This window comes from Ursus americanus, chromosome 12 (genome assembly GCF_024610735.1).
Source record: "Ursus americanus isolate L20-20 chromosome 12, mUrsAme1.1.p, whole genome shotgun sequence".
NCBI lineage: Eukaryota > Metazoa > Chordata > Mammalia > Carnivora > Ursidae > Ursus > Ursus americanus.
Window position 1 is genome coordinate 66,231,101 of NC_142138.1, and position 15,734 is coordinate 66,246,834.

The window sequence follows — 15,734 nt, forward strand, 5'->3', positions numbered from 1 at the left end:
AATTTACCACATTCCTTATTCCTGGTGCTCTCAGCTGACACCTGAAGACAAGTCCTGGGGGCAGATGAGATGGGCTGAACCACTGGCTCTGCCTCTCCCCTCCTCTGGCAACTCTCTTAACCATCCTGGGCCCAGTTTCCTCACCTGTAAAACCCGCTTAAGGGACTGTGTGGGGATTAGGAGCACCAAGGCAGCCTTCACTTGTCTTCTGAAAACAACCACTCATTCCTCTTTCTCCTCCTCTCCACTCTCCCTCTAGTCTCCGCAGAAGCCACAGCAAACTGAAGACGGAGCCCCCCATTTGGGCCCTGACCTAAGCTTCCCTCTTGGGCTGTTTGCCCTTTCCCCACTTCTTTCCTATCCTATCCTCAGTACTCAGCTCTATTTTCTCTGGGAAGTTAGTAACTCCCCATGCTGTGATGCTGTAATATTTCAAATATACATTATGATGTGATAAGCACCACAAGTTTATTTACCTCTTTCAACTCGGGTAAGAGCTCCTCAAAGCAGGGAGCGAGTTGTTTGCGTCTTTCGTTCCTTACGTGGCACTTCTGTTAATAATAACAGCTACCTTGACTTTACTATGTGCTAGGCAATGTGCTACTCATTCATTCATTCTTTGCTCACCCACAAATGTTTATTGAGTACCTGTGGCAGTCCGTAAAGCCTATGTTAAATGCTTACCATATGTATGTGTCCACACATTCCGAAAAGTTGAGCCTTTGCCATTTGGGATCCACGGGATAGTCATGGCCATCTGCCCTCTGTACTACTTAGTGGGCCTTCATAAGTCAGTAAATGCCTTGAATCTCAGCCTTGAATACTGAACAGGATTGATAAGAAAAAAATTTTCTCTCTAAACCATATTATAATGAAAGTTAAGAGTATCAAAAACAGCTTCTAGGGAGAAAGGAAGACTGACCACAAAAGAACAAGAATCTAATTGGTATCAGACTTCCCAATACTGAAAACAAGAAGCCAAAGGGGTAATTAACATCTTCAAAAGTGGAAAGAAGGAAAGAACTTTGAACCTGAAATTGTATTGTCTGCCATGACCTGAAGGAGGGTGTCAGAGAATATAATCACCTCCTTTCTGTCTCTTGAGGTTGGGTGAGAGAGAGCAGGGAAAGTAAGTCCGAGTAGGTGTTACAGCAGAAAATACGAGGAAGAGTAAAGTCTTATTCCCCCAGACACAATCCCAGGATATGTATGTGATCTCAGTTCCCTGTTCCTGCTGTGCCGGCTGTGGTACCAACAAGGGCTGTGATGGCGGTAGCCATCCTGTACTTAATGTGCTGCCTACAGTTCCATCAGTAATGGCTTGACCACTCCCTCCTTCCTTCCTAAGGATTGGAGGAGCGTGGAACCCCTGCCCTTCTAACCAATGAAACAGTGGCCAGGAAACTTTTCTAATCACACTCACCAAGTTCTGTAGAAACCATAAAGTTGGCTCAAAGAAACCTGGAGTGGCCAGGTTCCAGGTGCATGTCACCTGGCCCCAGAAATTCATTTCCACTTTCTTCTTCTTGGCTACGCTCTGGTGATCAGATAGAACAGCAACAGAAATGAGGGCGGCAGTGGAAGGAGAGCTGTTCCTGGAGGCTCTAATGATCTTCAGAACAGCAACCAGAACCTTACTTTCAGTTAATGCATATAGCGTTCCTGCTGCATCAAATAGCCTTTTGGTTATGAGTAATAAATCTCTAATTTAAGTAAGAGATCATTGAGGTTGTTACTTTTACTTCTGGCAAACCATAAAGAGAAAGAGTCAACCCATGTGGTCTGGAGAGTAGGGCATACATCAAACACAAAGACCAAACCTAAGCATTAGCAAAGAATTAGAGGAGAGGCTTTGACCAAATGGACAAACTGCCCACTCTTAGTGGTATGGCACTGGGCCAGGTGCTGGGGAACAAGACAGACCTAGTTACTGTTCTTAGAGTGCATTAGATAATTTCCAAAGATGGCTGCCACCAATTCTGTTTTCCCCTTCCTATGTGTGCGTACCACTCCTTTATTGAGTGAGAGTTTATTTCTCCTCACCTTGAATTTATGGCTGCTTAGGCCAACAGAAGGCAGCAAAAGTGATATCCTGGGGCTTTTGAGCTGAGGCTCTAAGAAGACTTGCCATTTCTACTTTCTTCCCCTTAGTATCCAGCAATCATGCTGTGAAAAGTCCAAGTCACGTGGAGAGGCCACATGTGGGCACTCTGGTCAATGGCCCTGGCTGAGCTGCCGGCTGACTGCCTGCATCAACTATAGCTATATGGATAAGCTCTTAGACGTTCCAGCCTCATCCAACCCCAGATGACTTAAATGCCAATCGACATCACTTAGAGCAGAAGAATCACCCAGCTGAGGCCAGGCATCCTGCAGAATTGTGATAGTGAATAAAACTGCTGTTGTCTTAAGCCACCAAGTTTCGGGTGGTTTGTTACACTGGAGTAGGTAACTAAAACACAAAGCGTCTTGTTTAGTGGAGACGACAGGCATTAACTGGGAGATAATGAGATAATGGAAAGATGGGATGAGTGTGCAGTGTACTCTGGGAGTCCAGAGCATGTTCTCAAGTTGGGAGCTCGGATGAGTAAGAGCTAACTCATTGAAGAGGAGATAGATATGGGTGTTCCTGATAGAGGCAAAGGTACGTGTGAAGGCAAGAAAGACTAAGAAGTCAACATAACTTCAGTGCAACCTGATCTTGGAATGTCAGGGGTACGATGAGGAGAGGGCCAGTGGTATTTAGATTTTGGAAATTACCAGAAAGAAGGACTTCGAAGAATGGTAAGCTGGAAAGTAATGTAAACTGATTTGTGCTAGTTTCATCTTGACTGTAGTGTAATGTGTGTGAGTACTAACAAATCCAGCCAATTTTTATTATGCCCATTTTCTTTTCTTTTTTCTTTTTTTGTAACTGGATGGAAGAACAGAGACACTTTTGGGGAGTGAAACTCCCATCAAGCACTCTTGGCTGGTTTGGGGCAATGTGGTACTTTTGTTCTTGGCCGTGGCGGCTCTGGTCCCCAGGCTTGGCTGCCTTCAGGTTAGCTAATGGGTGGGACTGGACTGATGGTTTCCATATGAGCTGCTTCTGAAAGGCTCTTGGCATGGACTGGTACAACTCCATCTTCAGTGTTAGAAATTGTTGATCAGTCTATCTCAACAACCCACCAGAGACGCCTGCTGTCTTTCAGGAAATTCCATGCTCTTCGGCCAAGCCCATTGTTTAAATGCCCCTGAACATCTCCAAGGAGCTGCTCTCAACCCCAGCCAGAAAGAAGAAATAGATACGGACCCAAAGAGACTGGAAATTTTGGGCAGGAAGCTATAAAATGAGATGCAGCTTGGAAAAACACAGATTGCTACATCTGGGAGAAAAAATAATAGATCACTCGCAATCCCTGTACCCTCACCCTGAGCAAATATATAAATGCATTCAAGCATAGGAGCAGGGGCAGATTATGGTCAAGCTAATGAGGCTTATGCTTGAGTCCCTCAATTGTAAAGACCCTTTCCAAAGCCTTGGGAGAGCCTAGTAATGTGTTCTTTGTATATTTTTATGAATTTGCACAGGTAAGCTATTTTTGCAAACTTTTTTTTAAAAAGGACCCCACCCAAATCGTATCAGCTTCATGCTACCCAAAACCTGAATCTGCCCCCGGGGCAGGCTGAAATGGTTAGCAACAAATCAGCAACAATGTTGGTGGTCATTCTGGGAAACAACAACCTCTCTTTCCTTGCTTGTGGGACTCTGTTGGAATAGTCCCTTCAGGCCATCTGTGATGAAGTGAGGCTCAAACCCTTTCAGGGCACACCTCTGGGTGAGGCTGTGGGCAGATACTGGGCCTGATGTGTGCAAGGGGAGCTGCGACATCACGTGACTCTAAGACTGGTCTTTGGTAAAGTCTTGAAATTAAGGAAATATATTTTAACACCACCAGCCTTTCTGGTGCTGAGCCTCTGATGCAGTGTTCCTCTCTCTCCCCTTCACCAAATTTTGCCTTTGGTTTAAGAGCCTGATGGCTTATGTTCACACCGAGGTAGATATGGCTGTAATTGACCAAAGGTCTCTTGGGGTGGAGGTTGCTTTCTTCATGATACTGGGACTCAAGCCTTAAAGCTAAAGAATTCTATTCTATCGGTAGGATCAATTTCAGAAATGGCTAGTATGGACCCATAGGATTTCCGAGAAACCCCTTAAAATCATGGCAGGCTTGAGGGTTAGGCTGTCCCTCTATGAGGGGTGAGGAGTGACTCCTGGGAGTGTGAGAGACGCCACCTGGAGTAGCAGGAAAAGAGCTTGAAGTGGCTTTTTTGAAATCTCATATTTCACACAGAAAAAAATGTTGCTGATTATTTCCTGTTGAGTAAAATTACCCCTATAGGAGGAAGCAGATGATTATCCTGGGATCCCCAGTACCACCTCACCATCTGTCACATGCCCCACGGTCGTGCGTACCCCCGTGAGAGAAGCAGGCTTTCCCTCATTTAGCATGGAGCTTGCAAGGGCAGGTTTGGCTCAAAAGAAGGCCTCCTTCACAGCCTGGGACAAAAAGGAATCTCCAGTATCTGGAAGGGCTTCAAGCTTTTTATACTTCAAGTTGCAATCCTTCAGGGCTGTGCTTCTTAGCCAGTCCCCTAACAGCGCACAGACGTTTGGCAGAACCAGCCTCCCCCTGCACGGTCAGGCTGGCTTTGCTCGAGGTGCCTTGGAAACACGGGGAATGGTGTTTGTTGACTGTGGAGGTGCGCCAGGCTTGGCTGAGGATGGATGGGCCCTTTCGGAGCCCTGTCGGTGGTGCCTTAGTCAGGGAAGCACTTCTGATGGCCACAGCCTGCAACCCGTCCGTTTAACAGGGATCACACAATGTGTCTCCCATCTGGCTCTGAGTATCCTTCTCCGTGCTTTATCTGAAGTTTAATGATACCACATTTACCAAGCAAGAATAGCTTCCAATCCCTGAAGGCAGACATTAGACCACTGACCCTGAGCAAAAAGGTAACATAAGTGGGATTGGTCTTTGACCCTTGCCTGCCCACTTCCCAGTGCCTTCTGCTTTCTAGGTCTTTCATCCCCCATAGGAGTTCCCTCTCCTTCAGAACAGGGGCTCTGGTGATTCAGACTCACAGTCAGCACCTCTAACCATAGTGAATGTACACTGAGGGGTCTGGTGTTGGGTGGCTCACTCCTCTCAGAGATACCCCAAAAGAAGTTTTCAGAACTAACAAATAAATCCTTAATGATGAACTCACAAGCACCTACAGAGGAGTTTTGTTTTTTTGCTTTGGCCCTTCCCCCTCTCCCCCAAACCAGGAACCCCTTCACTGGGCTTTAGGACAACTGAGAGCAAAATCTGCTGGGGTCAAGGCTCTGGCATTCCAAGCTCTCTGTGTTGCTCAGTTGAGCCAGGATTAATATTTGGAAAGACAGAGAGATGTATTTCCAATCACCGAGGGGATCCCTGGGCCAAGTTCTGTTCCTTCAAGATGCAGTAATTGCTACAATGATGTCTCTTCCTAGAGCTTGTAAAGATACCCAGGAATTTCCACAAGCTGCCTGCCCACTCCTCCCAGCTAAGTGTTGACTAAGGAGATTCGCAGCCGGAGAGGCCTGGGCCACAGAGCTCCCAGGGGCTTTGGTGCCTGGTGCGCTTGGTCCCTTAGGAAATGAGCCCCAGCCAGTGAGGTGCATGGAGACCCCTGAACAGCGGTCCAGCCTTATCTGAGACGTTTGTTGGTGAGAAGGCTCTATGTCTGTTTCGGGACTTATTACAGGCCATCCAGCTTCTGAGGCTTCTTTGTTCTCTCACTTCTTCCCACTAGTCTTTTTAATTCAGCTCTTGTTCTCTCTACACACACACATGCCTCCACCCCATCATCCTTCCTCCCATCCGAGTTGTGTCTCCAACTTCCAACTCTCTTTCCCAGGTGCTTCCTTCTGGCCCAGCTCACCCAAGGAATGCTTTCCCACTTTGGGGGACGTCCTATGCAGCCTGGCCCAGGAGTCCAACCCCCCTGCCTAGGTCAGAGGTGGAAAGAGGGGCTCAGACAGTATTTCCAGGAATTGCAAATGAATCCAGATCACGGGGGAAAGCACCCACTGTGATTTAAGATCAGTTAAATAACAGTGCTCAGGAAGAGAATGGAAGGAGGGTGACACCGAGAACATTTACCTAATTGTATTTTTGTCATCTTTAACTTAAACTAAATGAGAGTGATCTGCGGCCCCACCATTCTGTCTGGCTAGTGTGATAGGCCAATAATACAGCAGTTAATTCCCAAGTAAACTTGGCTCTAAACGCAGAAAGCCTCTCAGCACACCGGGGCCAGCCATGTGAAGGGGTCACTGCTCCCTGTAACAGCCCCTGGCAGGAAATACACGAAGCCTGCGTTCTGGCTGCGTTCCCTTGCCCTGGACTCCATCCTCTTTGGGCGGGTCTCACTTGCTTGGCATATGTGTGAAGGCATCTGTCTGTTTCCCCCATTCTGGTTTGGGCTGAAACTGATTTATTCTAAAATCTGTTATGTATTTAGGATGTGTCATGCCCCGAATACTGGGTTTCAGTTCTATTCGAGTAACTTGTACAATTAATTACACTTTATATACGGGCTATTAGGACTTGAGCTGGCATGACGCATCTATATTGGGCAAGAATAGTATGCAGATGGCATGTAACAACCACGCCAATAGCTAACATTTGTGCAGTGTGCTGTGGCTTGCAAAGCACTTTTACGTGCATTATCACTTTCGGTTCCCATGGTAACCCGCTTGAGGTAGGTAGCAGAGTTCGCAAAGCTATTCCTCCCATTTGACAAATGATAAATATTGGACTCAGGGAAGGTAAAAGTGGCACAGCCAGAATTTGAGACCCCATTCCACTTAAGAGCTCACATGAGCTGAAGGAGATGTGACTTTGGCTCCTGGGAGTCTTCAGTTATTTTGTTTGAAATTCTCTGTCATTAGCCTGCACTGCCTTTTTATTTAACGTTGTTACTGAGGTATAATTGGCATATAATAAACTGCACATATTTAAAGTGTACAACTTGATAAGTTTTGACATATGTGTATACCCATGAAATTGGCACTATAATTAAGATAATGAACATATTCACTGCCGCCCAAAAGTTTCCTTGGACTTCTTTGTAACCGCTCCTTCTCACTGTTGCCTGCATCCCCAGGCAAACACCGATCTGCTCTCTGTCACAATATTTCCATTTGCATTTCTTAGAACTTTATGTAACTGGACTCATATAGGATGTACTCTTTTTTTAATTTGGCATAAGATTCACTTATATTGTAGCATGTATCAACAATTCTTTTTTTTTTTTTTTTTTTTTTGCTAAATAGCATTCCATTCTATGGGTATACCACAGTTTGTCTATCCATTCACCTGTTGATGAGTATTGGGTTATTTTCAGTTTCGGGCTATTACAAATGAACATACATGAACGGCCCTTATAGAGATGAATGTCTTCATTTCTTCTGGATCAGTACGTAGGAGTGGAATGTTTGTATTACAAGGTAGGCATATACTTCGCATTATATGAAACTCCCAAATTGTCTTCCTAACAGGTTGGACCATATTACAACCCACCAGCAATAGGAGAGCTCCAGTTTATCCCCATCGTTGCCAACACAAGGTACAATCAGTCTTTTTATTTCAGCCTATCTAATAAGTGTGTAGTAATATCTTAGTGTAGTTTTAATTTGAATTTTCTTAACGACTAACAATACTGAGTATCTTTTCATGTGCATATTTGCCATTTAAGTATCTTCTTTGGCAGTGTATCTGTTAACATCTTTGGCCCATTTTTTAATTGTGTTGCTCGTTTTCTTATTGTTGAATTTTGTGAGTTCTTTCTAAATACTGGATGCAAGTCATTTATCAGATGTGTGCTTTGCAAAAATTTACTCACAGTCTGTGGCTCACCTTTCCATTCTCTTAACAGCATCTTTTAAAATTTTGATTAAGTCCAGTTTACCAATGTGTTCTTTTGTGAATAGTTCTTTTGGGAGTTTATCTCAGAAATCTTTACTTAACCCAAGGTAACAAAGGTTTTCTCCTATGATTTCTTCTAGAAATTTAATGGCTTTAGGATTTACATTTAGTCTTACGATCCATTTTGAGTTAGTTATTGTACACGGTGAGAGGTAGGGATCAAAGTCTATTTTTTGCAGATGGATACCCAATTGATCAACTGCATAAAAGACTATTTTTTTACCACTGTCAGCTATAGCATTTTTGCTGAAATCAGTTGTCCATATGTGTATACTCCTGTTTCCAGACTCCATTCTATGCCATCAATCCATTTGTTTGTCTTTATGCCAATATCACATTGTCTTGATTATGGGATGGCTAGCTTTATGTGCCCAATTTGGCTAGGCTTTGGTAGTACCCAGATATATACACAAACCCTAATCTAGGCATTGCCACAAAGGTATTTTTTTAAAGATTTTTTTGTGAAGGTGTTTTGTAGAAGGGGTTAACAGCTACAGTCAGTGGGCTTTAAGTAAAGGAGATTGCCCAAATAATGTAAGTGGCTCTCATCCAATCACTTGAAAGTCCTGAAGATCCAAAACTGACATTTCCTGGAGTAGAAATTCTGCCTCAAGACTCAACATTAACTCCTGGCCGAGGAGCCAGCCAGCCTGCCCTACCATTTCACATCTACCGACCCCTATAATCATGTGAGCCAATTCCTTAAAAAATTCTATAAATTATAAAAATGATTAATTTATAAATATAAAAATTATAAATTACATATATACATATAAAATTAATCAGTCCTCTTTCATATAAATCTATATAGATATAGATATGTCTCCCTATTGTTTCTCCAGAGAACCCTGACTGACACAATTACTGTAACTTTACAGTAAATCTTTAAATCAAATAATTTTAATCCTCCAACTTTGTTCTTCCTTCTCAAAGTCTCTTCATATGGTAAGGCAAAGAAAGGAAAGATGACATTCCACTGAACATTCAGGAGGGATGTCCAAAAAGAGATGGTCCGAGTTGGACCATGAGGTTGGGAAGACTTCTCCAACTAACTATAGCAGAAAGTGTGTTATTCCATTACAAGAGAAGACTGCCTGAGCAAGTCCTCAGAAGAATAACTTTTCCAATATGCTCTGGAAATTGAGTCATCCAGTATGGCTAGAAAGTAAAGGATATAAAAGGACAGTATGTTTGAAAAACTTACCTTGGGTTAGTAGGTACCCTTTTACTTCCAAGTGAAGAAGCCAATTGAAACTGGCTTCTGTTCAAATAACTGAACAATTCAAAGGGTTATGGATTCAGGCATGGCTGGTTTCAGAGGGCTCATATTCTCTCTCTCTCTCTCTCTCTCTCTCCCTGCCTCACCTCCCTTCCACCACCTCCCCTCCCCCCAGCTTCACTGTCAGCTCTGAGCTGCTTCTTTCTATGTGGTTTCAGTCACTACCTGAATAACTTGTAGGTGTATAACCTGCAGTCTTTGCTGGGAGAAAGCTTCTAATTGTCTCACTAGTTCCAGTAACAAAACTATTCCAGGAATGAGTCTCATTAGACTAAGTCAAGTTACAAGTCTACCTCAGAACCAAGAACTGTGTTCTAGGATCACTGACTTGCCAGACCTGGGTCACGTGACCATCACGGAGCAGGCAGGATGTAAGGTCAATGGGATTACCACATCCTTCTCAACTTCCTCTCTCAGTGACACTGAGGTTTTTACAACCTGGGCATTCATTATTTCATTTCATCCTGGAGACCTTCTGTTAACTGCTGCTTTCCACACTGTTTCGTTCTCCTTCTAAGAAAAATGCCTCAACTTCTTCTTCTGAAGTGTCAGCATCACACGTGCTGGTTTCACCACATGTATCGTCCCTGGTTGTCAGTCAGTTCTCTCCGGGATTCTGGTTTATGGCTGCCACCACTGGAGTTTGCAACAGCTTTCAGTTTGGCTCCTTTGTGAAACTCATTAATATGCAGTTATCACCTCCCTCCAGATCATTAGCAGACATGAACCAAAACCAAACCTCGCAACGAAGTCTGAAGCTCCTGTGGCAGTAACTCTTTCCCAGGGAACAGAGGAACTTGACAGAAGAGGAATCTAGGTAGGAAACTGGAAAGGGCCTCCTTTCCCAACTCAGTGTTTTCATCCACCCCAAAAAGGAGACCTTCAGAGGAAAATGAAATAACCACAGCATAAGAACGAGAAGAGAGAAAAATATGCCCCAGTGTCTGTTTCTGAAAACTTAGGGTAGAAATCACAGCTGTGAAGAGCTGTAAGCTTCAGAGGTCTGAGGTTGCAAGCTATTTGTTTGAAATGAGAACTCAATTGGCAAGGCCCAGTGGAGGAAGTTGAGCAAAGAATTCGGTTGTGGGCTGTTCTCCCTTGAGTTCTGAAACATTGCCTCGTAGTCTTGGAGGTGTGGCAAGCCGCTTATGTCTGGCTTGGGGGTTCCAGTTGAGCCAGAGCACCACTCAGAGTATGATAACCTTACCATTGCTGAATAACATCAGCTTCTCCTGTCAGTCATAGATGTATTTACTCTAATGAGTTGGGTCTTTTCCTCTTCTCTTCACTGTCTCGATCTTGACTGCTCCTCATAACACTCAAATTTATTGGTTCGTGTTCCTTACCTATCTCTCATCTGGACTACTATGGCAGCTCCTTAGCTGGCCTCCTTGCCTCCATCCTGTGACCCACTCCCATTAAGCCTCCAATCCCTGCTCTTTACTAAAGTCAGAAGGAATCTTTCTAAAACGCAAATAGATCATATCACCTTGCTTTTTTCAGAAACCAGTAAACTGCAGTGCTAGAGAAGGTATGTAGAAGGACAGACACCATTGTCAGTGGCCTGATTTATATATATGGAGGTAAGAAAGTAAACAAACAAACAAACAAACCACTGAATGGATGAAGGCAATGACTCTTTGAATGTAGTTTGGCCACATGCTTAGTCCTGTCCAATGAGTCCTGTCCCATCAAGTGGGAAAGTGATGTGGGTTCCTTCTAGGCTTCAGCATTTAATTGCCAGCATGAGACCCTCTTGTGTTGGGAGTATGGTGACAGAGTCTCCATCAGCCTGGGTTCCCGGGATTACAATGAGCAGAGCTTTCCTGCCAATTTGTTGAACATAGAGTGTGAGTGACCAACAGACTTCTGTTGTCCCAAACTGCTAAAGCTCTAGGGTTGTTGCTTGCCAAAGCATAGCCTAGATCTTTCTGATTGATATAGACATTGAAGCTGGAGGAAGGGTACTGTAACAATAATGACAAAGACAAGCAAACAAAAAATCCAATGTGACAAAAAAATGTGTGACATTGGCTTATAGGCCAGGTGGTAGGTGGTGAGAAAACTAATATTGGAAAGTTGACAGTCCATGTTGTTTAATGGGGAAACATTTGATAAAGCTGTCACCTTCAGTTATGCACCTAATTAATATATAGATCTATGAGAAGAGGTTAGAAAACAGAATGCTGTGGTGTGCGCCAGTTTCAGCAGGCTATATTTGGAAGGTACTGTAAGAAAGAGATGCACGCAGAAAAGAATTGGCTGATTTGCAAGCACTGAATGAAAGAGAACAGAGAGGATTCAAAAATTTAGGGACTAGTGAGGTTGCAAAGTCAACTGCTTCTCAATTCTTAACTAAAAAAGTAAGAATGAGAAATCCTGTGAGCAACAAAGGCTAATGAAATCTCAAGGTCTCGGGAGGATCACAGTGAGGGTATAGTCATCGCCCACAGTGGTTAAAACCTCTCACTGGAGTGAGGTGTCTTACAGTGAAGAGCCAATGAAGGGCAGGTGCCCAGTGAATCCTATGAGTTGGATAAAGTGCTCAAAGAAAGAAAATAAAGGTGTGGCATGTACTTGAATTGAGTCCAGAGACAGATACGTGGTGAGAAAGCAAATCTGGGAGGATGTGGTCAGTGGCACATAAAGCTGACCAAAATCCAATACATGGGGAGTCTCAGCTTAGTAACTTTTGAGAGAGCTGTGCACCAAGCAATCACACTAACAGAGGATGACTCTTAAGACCTGGGCCTCTAATCATCTACAGTAGGAAGTGGACTAGGAAAAATTCTTGGTCCCCTAAGACATCATATCCTCTAATGCCTATTTTGGATGTATTCTAAAAAGATAAAAGAAAAGGAAGAAGCTCTGAGGGGAGGTACAGCAGTGATGGAGAAAAATGGGTGGGGGAGCACTTTCAACCTGAAGAGATTAGTCAGAGTACACTTCCACTCCAAGGAAGGGGGCCTCAAATCTTAACCCAGCAGGATTCAGAACTTCCGCCCGCCAGTGTCTGCTACACGTCTCTATTCTTCCCCTTTCTGAGTAGGAGTGTTTATTGTGGATATCCTGTCCCTCATTTCCCTATTCTATCACTGTGAATTGAGGAGTGGGTGGGTGCGGGGGCAGATCACTTGTCTCAAGCTCATGGCTTGAGATCAAAAGATGCAGCTTCCAGACCTGATATAGAAATTACAATGTTAAGATATCATGATGAAGGAACGTCTATGCTTCGTTCAGAGACCGTAGACTTTGAATTTAACGATGAGGTATCTAGGTTGTCTCCTTGGAAAGGGGACTGGTATGTTCTTCACATATTAAAAAGTCAGCACTAAATTTTTAGAGATTTAAGGTGGACCATGCAGGTCTTTCTACCATTGGCCAGTACTTAGTTCCCCTCTCTTTGGGGGCACATGGAGGACAGCACTTCCCCACACTCTTAAAGTTAGACATGGCCGTTTGATGAGCTCTGGACCATAGGTTGTGGGCAAATGTGAGGTGGGTCAGCATATTTAATTGAGAGACCCTCTGACTCTGCTTGTTACCAACTGTGGTGACTATGGATTACTTTGAGACACCTTATTCCATGCATAGGGAAGGAGACTCCACCAGCCTATGTCCCTGAGTGGCTAGAATAAGCGTATGTTTTCTGCTAACCTGACTTGGATATGCAGTGTGAGTGAGAAATACACTTTTGTTTTAAGCCACTGAAATTCTGGAATGCTTGTTCTGCAGCATAACCTTTCTTATTCTGAAGGATACACTTAACCTTTCCCAAAGGCAGAAAGAAGAGATAGGACCAGGATTCAAATTCATTTCTGGCTCCAGCCACCACCTCCCTGTCAGCTGCAGGGGAATTACTAAAGCCAATTAGGGCTGATGAATAAAATACAACACTATATAGCTTCAAAAAAATTAAAAGATACATCTACAGTTATATCTACAAAGATGTAGATATAACATGATTGGGATGGGGGAGGGTAGAGAGGGAGCTTATTTTCCTCATGTAAAGAAGATGAAATTTACAGATACTTGAAGGAGATTCACTCGGAATTATATGAGAATCATCGATAGAAGTAAGCCTTCATTTATTATGTCCTGCACAGACGGTCCTCCCACAAACTCTGAGTGACAAATGGCTATGTGTGTGGTGAGGGGGGTGTTAGGGGGTGGGCAGGCATAAGTGGGAAGAAAGAAATCAATAATGCTTTGAATAGGTGAATGAACCAAACTTAACATCTCTAGCTAATGTTTGAAATTGTCAAAAGGACTACAACAGTTAAGCTTTGAGCTAGGAATTTTAGCTATCATACAATAGTCAAGAAATACATTTAGATGTTTGAAGAATTTGGATACTTTGATGCTTCCTTGAAAAGTAATATATGTTTTGGTTCTTACTTTGTTTACTTAATGTTATCTGTTTTAATAAAGTCTGTTTTCCATCAGCGTAACAAGGGAGGTTCATAATTATAAATCTCTGAAAGAGATTGAGCCTAAAGCTGTATGTGGCCTGTAACTCCAGGGTTTGGCAAATCTTGATGAGACATGTTATTACTTTACTGACATCTGGTGGCCATATAGCTTAATTGCAGGAATATATTTTTAGCAAGGCAAATGAAACTCATTGAAGATTTATACTCAAATCATGTAGTATTAGCTGCAAGTGTTTTTATAATTTCCTTATTCCTATCTGTTACTTTACTTCCATATTTTTTTAGAGGGGAGGAGGAGCAGAGGGAGCGAGAGAATCCTAAGCAGGCTCCATGACCCTGAGATAATGACCTGAGCTGAAACCAAGAGTTGGGCGCTTAACCAACTGAGCCACCCAGGTACCCCTTTCTATCTTTTATATTATCTTTTCCAACTCCGTCTTTCTCTTTTCCCCTTTATCTCAGATACAGCATATGATTATAGTCCAATATGCATAACCTATAATCCAAGATACCCAGCACATTTCTGAAGGAAAAAGTCAGAGAAACCGCTGAGCCTGCCAGCGACCTATAGCAAGGATTTTGGAGCTTCCCTAACTCATGTAGTAACCAGTCTATGAGACCATCCCCTCATTCATTTATCTAACATTTACACAGGTCCCACTGTGTGCCAGGCATCATATCATGTGCAGAGAATTCTGAGACAGAAACTAAAGTATTCGTCCTCAAGACTTCATTATCTTATAGGGAATAAAAGAAATCATTACAGTATAGTAGGATAGAGCATCCCCGATGCTGAAACCCTAGTCATTTTTAATAACATTTTTATCACTTTCAGCTGAGCGTGGAGCTCTCAGGAGCAGCCCACACATATGTTACACGGGGACCCTTCCTAGACTTGCCTCTTTCATCTCATCTTTGGAACACTCAATACAGAGATTAAAACAAATAATGTGTGTAAAGTGCTTAGGTCAATGTCGAGAATGAAGAAAGCACTTGAAATGCTAATTAATGCCATTCTTCTATATGTGTGTTCATTAGACTCTATGCCACATGCCATGCTGAAAGCTAGGGTACTAAAGTGAAAAGACAGCCCCCAACTTTAAGGAGTTGATGAGACTAGTGGAGGAGCTAGATATGCAAATAAATAATTTCAGTGCACTATGGTCATTGTTAGATTAGCAGATTAGGAGTAAGAGAGGGAGAACTATTTTAATCTGGCGGAACCTGTATAGCTTGTCTTGGAACAGAACTGTCAAATGTAGACTAGATTTGGCCAGGATATCAAGAAGAGCATTCTATGTAGAGGGCGCAGCATGAGTCAAAACACGAGGTGCAAGAGCACATGACCCATTCAGGAAACTCCAAGTAATTCAGGAGAAGAGAGAAGTTGGGGCCAGGTTAGATAGGTAATGAGATCCGAGTCAGGAAAGGCCTTGAGGATATACCAAAGAAATTAGAATTTACATGGTAGACGAGGAGTGATTTAGACTTGTGTCCTGAGGACTTCACAGCTAAGAGATGTTTTGTTTGGTCTACTCAGAGTTTTAAAAAGCAACATACCTAAGCAGGTCACAGTGCAAACTGCTGATTGCATGTTGTTTTACCAGCAGTCCTTGCCATGAGTTTGTGTTGCCTTTAGGTGTCTGTATTGCAAGCTCAGTTCAACCTGATGAGAAAACCGCTGGAGCGTTCTGAGCTGGGAACAGCGTGATTGTATTTGTGTTTCCCCAGTAGTAACATGGTACATGGGATAAGAGAACTAAGAATTAGTGATAGAGAGAGAGGAAAAAAAGAATTAATAATAGAGATAAGTAAGAGACTGTTAAAATAGTCCTGATGTGAGGGCCTGAATGGGGGTAGCAGTAGAGGGGATACACATAAAGTTGATTTAAGAATTAAAAGAGTAGGCAAGACCTAGTAAGTGATTGTTTGGTTGGTTGGTTGGTTGGCTTTTTGGTAGTGGTGGTGGGCAGGGAACAAGAGGCAGGAGTCAAGAACGACTCCCAGCATTTTAGCTTGGGC